Source organism: Rhineura floridana, chromosome 11, assembly GCF_030035675.1.
Source record: "Rhineura floridana isolate rRhiFlo1 chromosome 11, rRhiFlo1.hap2, whole genome shotgun sequence".
Taxonomy (NCBI): Eukaryota; Metazoa; Chordata; class Lepidosauria; order Squamata; family Rhineuridae; genus Rhineura; species Rhineura floridana.
In genome coordinates, this window is record NC_084490.1 from 50,558,705 (window position 1) to 50,570,727 (window position 12,023).

The following is a 12,023-nucleotide window of genomic DNA, read 5'->3' on the forward strand; positions in this document are numbered from 1 at the left end:
AGGAGGGGTGGTGACAACTATTTATACTTGCATTTATGCAACTGTATTCCACACTTTTCCCAAGGAGCTGAGGGTAATGCATATTTGGGAAGGTGTTACTCCTTTGTATCATTACAACAGCCCTGCGAGGAAGGCTAGGCTTAAAGAAATAACTAGCCCACGATTACCCACCCAGTGAGCTTCACGACAGAACAGGGAATTAAACTCCCCCATATTAACACTTATTTTTAATTAAAAGTTGGTTTAACCCATAAGCAGTCCTGACCCCAACTAACAACTCATTGAGTAATGTAAGGCAATCCAAACTTTTCAAGAATATCTCATATCTAAATGGTAAGAAACTAAATGAGTTGCTAAACAGCCTATGAACAAAGCAGTGTGAATTCCACATTTGAGCAAGTGCTTTGGACACCAAATCCAGCCTTTTGAGAATCTCGATCTCTTCTTCTTTTAAATATGCAGGTAAAAAACAAAACAGACTCTTACTTAAAAACTAAATCTTATAGAAAGTATTATTTGAAGTAACTACTGGAAATCCTTGATGATTGCTCCAGTTTCCAAAAAAGTTAATTAAAGTATTGGGCATAGCCCAGGTGAAAAAATTGAGCTTCTATCTGTAACTATACATAGTGACTGCCTTCTTACAACCAATTATGATCCTGGTAAAAGCAGAAACGTTTTATAAGTAAGTGGAATGCTTATTCTCAAAATACTCCTTTGGAATGACATATTTAATTATTTTATTCCAGTTATCTGTCACTTTTCACAGCTAAGCCTAAATATTTGCAGTTTTATAATTAAAAAACACACTCTCATTTGCTTGGGAACAAGATTCCAGTGACAATTAGGAGACTGGTGTTTATTCTTTCAGCAAATTTTCTGAGTGGAAAAGGGTTAGAATTCTGAAGCTGAAGGATGGCTATATTTTATCTGATGTAATCTCCCTTCCCCGGATGAAACATTGCAGTATATGGTGTGCAGATGATTTCATTTTATGCATATTTTCTGGTGCAAAGACCAGTGAATCAAATGGTCAAGTGAACTACTCACCAACTACCCAAGTGATAACCCACCAGGAACCTTCTGCTCCAGCCAGCTCAACTCACCATCTCCTGTTGGCGTGGGGCCCCACCTTGTAGTAAGGATGCCCCTCCCAAATCCCTGTGAACGGGGAAGCCCCAGGAGCTGATCATTCTCCAATACTTCTGGGTATGTGCCTGTGTAGGGTTCAGATCTCGAGTTTTAGTGAAGAGTTTGAGAACATAGGAAGCGGCCTTATATCAAGCCAGATCAATGGTTCATTGAGTGCAGTATTGTCTACAGTGACTAGCAGCAGCTCTCCAGGGTTCCAGGCAGGGAACTTTCCCATCCCTACCTGGAGATGCCAGGGATTGAACCTGGGACCTTCTGCACACATAGAAGATGCTCTACCAATGAGCTATAGCCCTTCCCAATTTCTCATCCTATGAGATGTGTGGAGGCCTGTTTTCACCAGCCCAAACAGTGTGAAGATTAATTGCAAATTGAATAATCTTTCCATTCCCCACCCCCAATTTCAAGAGGATTGGGAAAAGGAAGGAAATCACCTTTCATAAGGGAAAGGCTACATTGATTAGGCATCAATGGTACTCGAAGATCATAGCTCCAATGTGGGAGAGTTGATTAACAGAAAGGAGTTCAAGACTCACACAATTTTTTTAAAAAAACGACTGTAAGCCCATGAGGAAAGTTTGCTCTTTTTAACGTAGTTGCTGTAGAACAGCTAGCATTGAAACACTTTCAAAAATAACAGAACAGCAATAATGATAAAAGGTCTTTCCCTCCCCTCTCCCACCCCGCAGACTGAAATCCTGTAGGGAGTGACCTCCATGCCACAGTTAGGCTGGTAGGGTGCAATTTCAGCTTATATCATATATATATCAGAGGAATTGTTTGTTTTTTCAATCTGTTTGAAGGGCAGTATTTTAAAATAATTGTACCATTACCTGTTCCCAAACTAAGGGAGAGTGTGTACATGAATGTGTGTCTCTCCACAAGCTTTTCCTTCCAAATTAAATTCAAAAGACAGAATGTCCTTTTTGGCCTAGATTAAAACAACAACAAAGAATGACCTCAGTGGCAGCTCAGCCAATTGGTTGCCAGTTGCTGCAGCTTTGTTTGTATGCTACTATCCCATTGGCAGTGACGGTATGAGTGGCATGCAGGAGGTGGAGCCAAGATGATACTACTTGGGTTTCCTTCCAGGTTATACATATATATGTACGTATACCCATGTATTAAAAGGCTAATGCCTTAGGTTTTCACAAATTTATAGTACTTGAAACAACTAAACAAAAACTACCTGCCTACTTGCAAAAGAACTTTAGAAGCTTGCTTAGGCAAGGGATATTTTTACTGATTTTTAAAAGTCTGCAAGACTGAGCTCAGGTGGGCCTCTTTGGGTAAAATGTCCCAGTGCTATGGAGTCTCTTACTCAAAGAGACCGCCTGCTCCCAATCTCGCAGCCTTCTGAAAATCAGCAAAAATATTAGTTGCCTAAGGAAACGTCTAAATATCTTTCGTAAATAGACTGTTTTTTTTAAAAAATGGTTTAAGAAAAACAGAAAAAGTTCTATGAGTATGGAGGAAAGAGAGCTGAATTGGCTAAGCATAAGTGCGGTTTGAGATATTGTTTCCTCTGCAAGGGATGTTACTAAAAAGGACAAGATGGCTCCCTTTCAGAAAAACCCTACAATAAGTACACACTGGAGCAGACACAATTTTATTCGCTGAGGTTTTAATATCACCATACCATATCAAAGGCTAAAGCCCAGAATCACAAGACTTAACAGAGTCTCTTTGTATGATACATGTGAGATAATTTGTGTTTTACCCCACACCTAGGGAACGGCAGCCAACCCCATCTCCCTGGTATATGCACCCCTATCATATGCAACATATATTTTATACAGTAAGAAAAATTGCCATGTGTATGTATCATGTTTACATGTGTAATACCTTTAAAACGTAACATGTGAAGTGGCTAAACAGAGAAAATAAATAAAAGAAGGTGGAGAAAGAATCAGGGAAACTCTTATTATAAGTGGACCTGCCACAAATATTGCAGGATAGGGTGCTTCTGTTAACTGTTCTAGTCAGCCATGCCCTCCTCCATAATACTCCATTCCATTTCCCCCTCCCACCCAGTTTTCTGTCTCTCCTCAATAGGCAATCAGCATTCTGCAATCACTGAGTGTGCTCAGTACTCGTTGGGCTGTATCCCTTTCAGCTCCCCCCCCCCCACAAATGGTATTTTGTATTTTTGAATACTCCACATTCCCCTAAGTCTGCTGACGCCTCCCTCTTGTGTGTGGTGGTGCCGTCTTGGCTAGAAAAGCACAAAACGTCCACCTGAATATTTGAAATAGAGGGGAAGATGTACTGGCTAGAATGCAAATGGGTTCTTCATTGCAGGGCAGGCATGCCCTCATTTTGGTAAGCTTTTGGTTTTGTCCCAATTGGGTACTTTAGACAGCAGGTGGAGGCTCACAGGATTTAAATCTCATCCATACAAAAACCATTCTCTGTACACAGAGAACTAGATTTCAAGGACAAGGGCTTTTATCTAGCCTTCCCCCACCCCACACGCTAGTTTGTTATGTGAAGATGTTTTTTTTTTAAAAAAATCAAATGGAGGGGGCTTCATGATATGAGCCCTCACCTACAGTCCAAAGTGATAATGCTCTTATGCTACAGAGAGAACTAGGCCTGTTAACAACTGCTTGATATACAATTCTGTTTAAATGCCTTTTCTAGTCAATGTGGGCTTAAATGCTTGAATCATACCAACAGGAAATGCAAAAAGGAAAAAAAAACATGATTTAAGTGTCATTTGGGGAAACGACCCAACAATAACACATGCCGGCGGTGTGTACGTGCAGCCTTTGAGCAAACACAACACATCAGCATGTACACAATGCAGCTTCTAAAAAAATACCATAAACAGTGACTGGAAAACTTGGGGGGGAGGGGGGAGGCAAGGCTGGTACAACCAGGTTGCCTGTCCCTCTACCCCACCCCACCCCACCCCAAAATCACCTAACAGGTTGTCCTCTTGTCCACATAAGGCTCATAGGCACGGCTTGTACCAGGAGTTCCTGGGACCAGCGCCAGACTATGCTCTGCTGTTTCTCCCCAACGACTGCGTGAGGCTGCTTGGCCCCCTGCCAGCAAAGCCAGCTCGGCACCTGAGGACAGCGTGTGCCCAGCAGGGAAGCACGAGAGGCACGAAGATGCCTCCTCTCCGCATCTGGGATTCCCTGGGCGGGCAAGAGGTGGGGAGGAGAGAAGATGCAAGTAGGGAATGGATTCAAAATGTTCTGGGGCCACATCCACACTATACATTTACAGCAGTACTACACCACTTTAAACTGTCACGGCTTCCCCCAAAGAATCCTGGGAACTATAGTTTGTTACGGGTGCTGTGAATTACTAGGAGACCCCCTATTCCCTTCAGAGCTACAGTTCCCAGAGTTCCCTGGGAAGACAGGATGAGAACTGTAGCTCTGTGAGGGGAATAAGGATCTCCTAACAACTCTTTGCACCCTTAACAAACTACAGTTCCCAGGATTCCTTGGGGGAAGCTGTGACTGTTTAAAGTGGTATAATACTGCTTTAAATGTATGGTGCAGATGTGGCTTTGGTTTGGGCTACAGCTATCTATTGGATGAGGGGGGTAAGTATAGATGAAGCCACCCCTGCAGCCTCTTAAAGGGGAGGTCGCATCCACACCATACATTTATAACACTCTTCTACCTCATGGCTTCCCCAAAGAATCCTGGAAACTGTAGTTTGTTAAGGGTGCTGAGAGTTGTTAGGAGGCCCTTAATCTATAGTTCCCAGGATTCTTTGGGGGAAGTGGTAGAAGAGTGCCTTAAATGTGTGGATATGACAGCTCGAGGCAGACTGCGCCTCCAACAATACACCCGTGTCCTGGAGTGGAGATTATGAACTCAACTTGCCCAGGACCAAAGCGGGTATCAGAGGCAACCTTGTGAAGGCACAGCTGGCACAAAAACACAACGAATTCAAGCCCTAGAGCTGCCTGACACTCCCCTCTCCAATACTGATGTGCTTGAAGGTGCCTTATTCCAAACTCAGACTGCTCACCTGGCCAGTCCAGTACTGTCTGCTTTGTCTTCAGAGCTACTGCCAGACAGTGGTTTCCTCCAGCTTTGCTCCCAGAGGTTCTTTTCAACTGCAGACCAGTCTTTGCCAACCTGGGGCCTTTCAGACACTTCGGACTACAACTCCCATCAGACCCAGCCTACACAGCCATGCTGGCTGAGGCTGATGGGAGATGTAGTCCAAAACATCTGGAAGCCACCAGGTTGACAAAGGCTACTTACTGTAGATGCTGAGCTATGGTGCTAAGCTTCTTGAGATGGGAACTCCCGACTCCTACACCCTAATCGGAAAGAGGAGGAATTCGTGGCTCTCCAGATGTTGCTGGATCCTAGCTGCCATCAGTCCCAGCCAGCATGACCAATGGTCAGAGATGGTAGGAACTGTAGACCAACATCTGGTGGGCCACAGGTCTTCGGTTCCTGTGCTAGACTATACTGTTTTTTTGTGGTGAATGCTCTGGAAGCCTAGATCCACAGCTCCTGCCTGCTTCAACCCACGGCATCCCAGGACCTTTTTGTACATTACAAAATTCCTACATGGAAGTTAGTCCCATACAGGAAATAGTCACCCACACAGAATGATGATCAAAGAGTAATGTTTATTTTTGCTATATGTATACACACTGTGTGCATGCATTAGGAAAATGTAAGCCAATCATAGCCTCCCAGGACACATACAGTAGGGCCCTGCTTTACAGCGATTCGCTTTACAGTGATTCACTAATGCGGCGGCTTTCAATTAGGGAAAGTCCCCGCATTAAGGCGCTTGTTCTGCTTTTATGGCGTTTTTTTAACATCACGCGCCATTTTGATGTCATTTTCGCGCAACGCACCCCATTATCGTCAATGGGTTCCGCTTTACGGCGATTTCCGCTTTACGGCAGCAGTCCGGACCGGAACCTGCCGTATAATCGGGGCCCGCCTGTACACACCGGACTAGGAGATCCAGAATCAAATCCCCACTCACCTCTGAAGCCTACTGGAATACCTTGGACCACTCACCATCTCTCAGACTAAACTACCTCACAGGGTTGCCATAAGGATAAAATGGGATGAGTGAAACACATATGCCATCGGAAAGGTAAGGTGTAAATGTACTACGTAAATAAACAAAGCAAGTGCAGTGAAAAACCTGCATGTGCATTGGCACAAACAGCCATGTGACTATATGTGTCTGTGCTCAAGGCAGAAACATAATCTATGCCCCAACATTCATTTTGAGCAAGAGATGGCAAATAAAATATTTAATACAGACAGGCTCCGTTTATATGGCAAGTTCCGTTCCAGACTGCCACCGTAAAGCGGAACCCATTGATGATAATGGGGCGCGTTGCGCGAAAATGACGTCAAAATAGAGCGCGATGTTAAAAAAACGCCGTAAAAGCAGAACAAGCGCCTTAATGCGGGGACTTTCCCTAACTGAAAGCCACCACATTAGCGAATCGCTGTAAAGTGAATCGCTGTAAAGCGGGGCCCTACTGTACATTCATGAAATGGACCTAAGGAAAGCATCTCTTCTTTATATGGGCATGAGGAGGCCATCTTTTTTCTATGTGGCAAAGCCTCCTTCCATCTATAAATGTTAGAACCTGTGAATAAACTCTCACTTTCGTTTTCTACAGAGCTGGATATACAACCCTGGAGTCCTGGCTCTCACCCCTTCAGTCGCTGTAGCTGACAACCACCCTCACACAGCAGTGAACCTGGGCAAGAATAGGCAAGCACAGAGTACCTTCAAAAGATCATGGAATTCCAGGAAAATACATTTTACTAGCCCACCTTCCCCCACATACCATGGTTAATCATTTGTGGCACACAACAGAAAAAAAGAACCAACTCTCTTCCTGTTTGCAAAAGTGTCTGAGCTTAGTCACCTGGAGGCTAGCAGGTAGGTGGCTATTTTACAAGCCTTTTAACCCACATTCATTAGACAGCTTAGAATTCTAGGGACATTGTTGTGAGCATTCCAGGAAAACATGCAATCCACCAGCATCAATGCTCACAGCTTTTCCCACACTTTCTGCGACAGGGAACACCTGGAGATATTGCGTGGAGCATTACTTGTGACATCTCTGGCAAGAGAGTGCTTCTGAGCACCAGCAGAGTGCATTTCACTCCTCACATGGAATAATTTAGAGCAATTCTACTCCATAGAGAATTATTTTAAAGGCCCAGGATTGTCAGCCCCATTGTGCTAAAGTGAACAGGGACCACTGGGTTTCCTGGTGGAGGATTAAAGTACCAAACTCAGTACCTTTCATCTTCAAACAGACACACACAGAGAGACTCAGAGCAAATCACCCCTTCCCAATTTCCTAAAATCTCTGAGCCATGTGGATTTGGGAGAATTTGCCTATTACAACAGGATACAATACTAGCTCTTTCCAGCAGGTGGCAGAATGATCTACCTGCATTAGCTCCGCCTACAAGGATGACTGGAGGGGGGGAAATGATCCTGTCAGTGACAGCCAGAAATCTTACACCAGTGGTTCCCAAACTTTTTCCCCCACAGACCACCTGAAAATTGCTGAGGGCCTTGCCGTATTTTTCTGCCTGTTGTAGCAATTGTAGTGCACTGTGCTAGATGCTGTATGATTTTTAATTGTATTTTATGCTTCTTTTCTTTCTTGTATTTGATTATATTGCAATTTGCGTTCCATAGAATTCAAAGTGGAATACAATAAAATACAATGTAAGAAATAAAGAATCAATAAAAATACAATTAAAAATAAATATGAATATCCATGCCATCTCCAATCAGAAATCCACAAACACAGTGTGGACCACCTGAACGAAGCTTGCAGATGGACCACAGTTTGGGAAGCCCTGCCTTCCACCATGCACTGCCCATACCTTTTGATAGCCATATCCTAATCTTTGCAATCAGAAGGGCTAGAAACTTGCTACACAATGAGAACAGAGAGTCTCAGGAAATTGATTTTTGCAGCCAATGCCACTTTTTGTCATTTTCTGCACTCCAGCTGAATTGCAGCAACAGGTATAGCTAACCAAAGACAAAGACTAAACATATATGCAAGCAAGAAAAGGCTGCAGAGGTCAATTGTACATCCCTGGGCAATGATGAGCTCATACTTTATAAATGAGGTGCGTGAGCAGAAAGCGATTGCCCAAGAAGCATGGTGACAAAACCCACATACTCTATCCATCACAATCAATTCCCACCTCCCACACGAGCCTAGGGAATGGAGGTGCCGCCTCTCCCCTGCCCCACCTCTCTGGGGCAAGCAAAATCTCAGAGTTGCTCTGACACACACTCTTCTTCCCAGCAAAGGCAGGGAATCATATTTGCACATGATGGGAGCAGCAGACTAACCTGTGGGAACAAACTTGCCCTGAGGCCCAGTGACAAGAACGAAAGGTTGTGGCAGGGGCATGTCCTGTGACAGCCTGAGCCACACTGCAAGTCTAACTCCTTCCCAGGGCCAGGAGCTCTGTGCCCAGTCATTCTTTGGGGTGAAAGAGGCTCTTTCTATGGCATGAAGTGCAGCCCAAACACCACAAATGTTTTCACACCTGAAAGAAAACATTAAAAATGACACTGATCTTCTTTCTGCCTCACCATCACACACACACAGAGTTTTATGTTATGTTATTTTAAATTGAGACAGAGTCTACAGGCAGGAGAAGTCACCTCTGCCCTCACTACTACTGCTGCTACTATTAGCAGTAGTAAATGCATTTATTATTTATCCTCCAAGGAGCTCAATGTAGTGTACATATTTCTCCCCTTCTCCATTTTATCTTTACAACAATCTTGTGAGGTAGGTTAGGCTGAGAGGCAGTGACTGGTCCAAGGTCACCCAGTGAGCTTCATGGCTGAGTGGGGATTTGAACCCTGGTCTCCCAGCTTCTAGTCCAACACTCCACTACACCACACTGGCTTACTTCACAGAATGGATGAATTACTAGACTTCACCTGGAGAGACTGAATCCTTGCTTGGCCCTAAAAGCCCACTGAATGGTCTTTCCTGGAGGCCCAAGATGTTTTTGCTGCGTGAAGTGGAGCCAGAATGCCCCCCCACTCCCCAGTCTAGGGACAACACTTCATCTACTCCTCCAACCTCCCTCCCCATGATGCGTTGCTACACAGCAGGGGCAGTCCTGAATAGTCTTGGGCAAAGATGTCAGTCTGTGTCCTTCCCTCTCCCACCCTAGCCTCTTGCACAGAGTTATTGGGAAAAGAGAAAGCTCAAGACACTTTCAATGGCTGGAGCAGAAAATATGATCCTGCTCCCTTCAATTGTGGTTAAAAAAAATCATCATCATAAGAGAAATAATTGGCGAACGCTGCCCCAACATCTGCTACTTGAAGAGTGGCCAAACCCAGACTGGGAAGATTAAAAGGGAGGAAAACCCCTGTATGGTACCCTGAGCACCTTAGAGGAAGGGTGGTACACAGCTGTGGTCAATAGAAGTAAATGCACACATTTTAATATGATGAACTTGGGATACAGCTGGGTGGGCTAGGATTTCCATGGGCTAGGTGTTGAGACATTGGCAGGCACAGCATTTTCCTCCTCTGAAGCCAATCCAAGCTCAAAATGGACAGATACCCCTTGCACCCAGCCATGCTACTAGGTTGCAGCTGCCTGTTATTCTAAGATTTACAGCATCAACTGCACATGCTCATACATGGTTGGCTTGCCACCTCCTCCCTTGCTGGGGAGGGAGCAGATATTACCCCTGCACCCAAACTCACCTCTTAATCACTTGTTGCTTTGTGATGGGGTTGGCACAATTTCTGTCCAACTCCAGCCTATCATCCCTCACCATGCCCTTTTATCCTCTGCTGGTTTCTCAACTCTTCTCCAAATGGTTTTGCCTAGGAAAGTGCCCCATAACAGGGTAAGTTATGGAGCAAGTCTGCCACCATGTGGCCAGGTGTGATCATCGCACCTCACTAACAACTTATTTGTCAAAGGTGTTTGTGCTTTTCTGTGTGTGCATGTGCATGTGTGTGTATGTAATAGGAAAGATAAGGGAGTTTTTACAGCCTATACTAAGAACATAAGAACATAAGAAGAGCCTGTTGGATCAGGCCAGTGGCCCATCTAGTCCAGCATCCTGTTCTCACAGTGGCCAACCAGGTGCCTGGGGGAAGCCCGCAAGCAGGACCTGAGTGCAAGAACACTCTCCCCTGGAGAGTGAACATGGCAACTGGTTTTCAGAAGCATGCTGCCTCTGACTAGGGTGGCAGAGCACAGCCATCATGGCTAGTAGCCATTGATAGCCCTGTCCTCCATGAATTTGTCTAATCTTCTTTCAAAGAAATTCAAGCTGGTGGCCATTACTGCGTCTTGTGGGAGCAAATTCCATAGTTTAACTATGCGCAAGAAGTACTTCCTTTGGTCTGTCCTGAATCTTCCAACATTCAGCTTCTTTGAATGTCCACGAGTTCTAGTATTATGAGAGAGGGAGAAAAACTTTTCTCTATCCACTTTCTCAATGCCATGCATAATTTTATACACTTCTATCATGTCTCCTCTGACCCGCCTTTTCTCTAAACTAAAAAGCCCCAAATGCTGCAACCTTTCCTCGTAAGGGAGTTGCTCCATCCCCTTGATCATTCTGGTTGCCCTCTTCTGAACCTTTTCCAACTCTATAATATCCTTTTTGAGATGAGGTGACCAGAACTGTACACAGTATTCCAAATGCGGCCACACCATAGATTTATACAACGGCATTATGATATCGGCTGTTTTATTTTCAATACCTTTCCTAATTATCCCTAGCATGGAATTTGCCTTTTTCACAGCTGCTGCACACTGGGTCAACATTTTCATCGTTCTGTCCGCTACAACCCCGAGGTCTCTCTCTTGGTCGGTCACCACCAGTTCAGACCCCATGAGCGTATATGTGAAATTAAGATTTTTTGCTCCAATATGCATAATTTTACACTTGTTTATATTGAATTGCATTTGCCATTTTTCCGCCCATTCACTCAGTTTGGAGAGGTCTTTTTGGAGCTCTTCGCAATCCCTTTTTGTTTTAACAACCCTGAACAATTTAGTGTCATCAGCAAACTTGGCCACTTGACTGCTCGCTCCTAATTCTAGGTCATTAATGAACAAGTTGAAAAGTACAGGTCCCAATACTGATCCTTGAGGGACTCCACTTTCTACAGCCCTCCATTGGGAGAACTGTCCGTTTATTCCTACTCTCTGCTTTCTGCTTCTTAACCAATTCCTTATCCACAAGAGGACCTCTCCTCTTATTCCATGACTGCTAAGCTTCCTCAGAAGTCTTTGGTGAGGGACTTCCGGGAAGAGTGACTTCGCTTGTGCCTGCTTTGGAGACGGGCTCCCGCCTCAGAAGAAGCTTATTCAGATATAAATCAGTCAGAACTTTTTTTTTTTTGACTGATGAAATTTCTCCCGGGCAGGGAGAAACATAGAGATCAACCTCAAAAGCCTGTTTTTGTTGGGAGGACTGGATTTCATTAATTTATGAGAAAAGGTCCAGCCAGCAATGCCGGACGGACTTCCGAACAAGCTCTTAACCAATTCCTTATCCACAAGAGGACCTCTCCTCTTATTCCATGACTGCTAAGCTTCCTCAGAAGTCTTTGGTCAGGTACCTTGTCAAACGCTTTTTGAAAGTCTAAGTACACTATGTCCACTGGATCACCTCCATCTATATGCTTGTTGACACTCTCAAAGAATTCCAATAGGTTACTGAGACAGGACTTTCCCTTGCAGAAGCCATGCTGGCTCTGCTTCAGCAAGGCTTGTTCTTCTATGTGCTTAGTTAATCTAGCTTTAATAATATTTTCTACCAGTTTTCCAGGAACAGAAGTTAAGCTAACTGGCCTGTAATTTCTGGGATCCCCCCTGGATC

At 44.4% G+C, this 12,023-nt stretch overlaps 1 protein-coding gene across 4 annotated transcripts in view; it reads right to left on the reverse strand.

Moving 5' to 3' along the window:
• THRA (thyroid hormone receptor alpha) overlaps positions 1-12,023 on the reverse strand; it is a 151,402-nt gene that overhangs the window by 41,227 nt on the left and 98,152 nt on the right. The window lies entirely within an intron of this gene.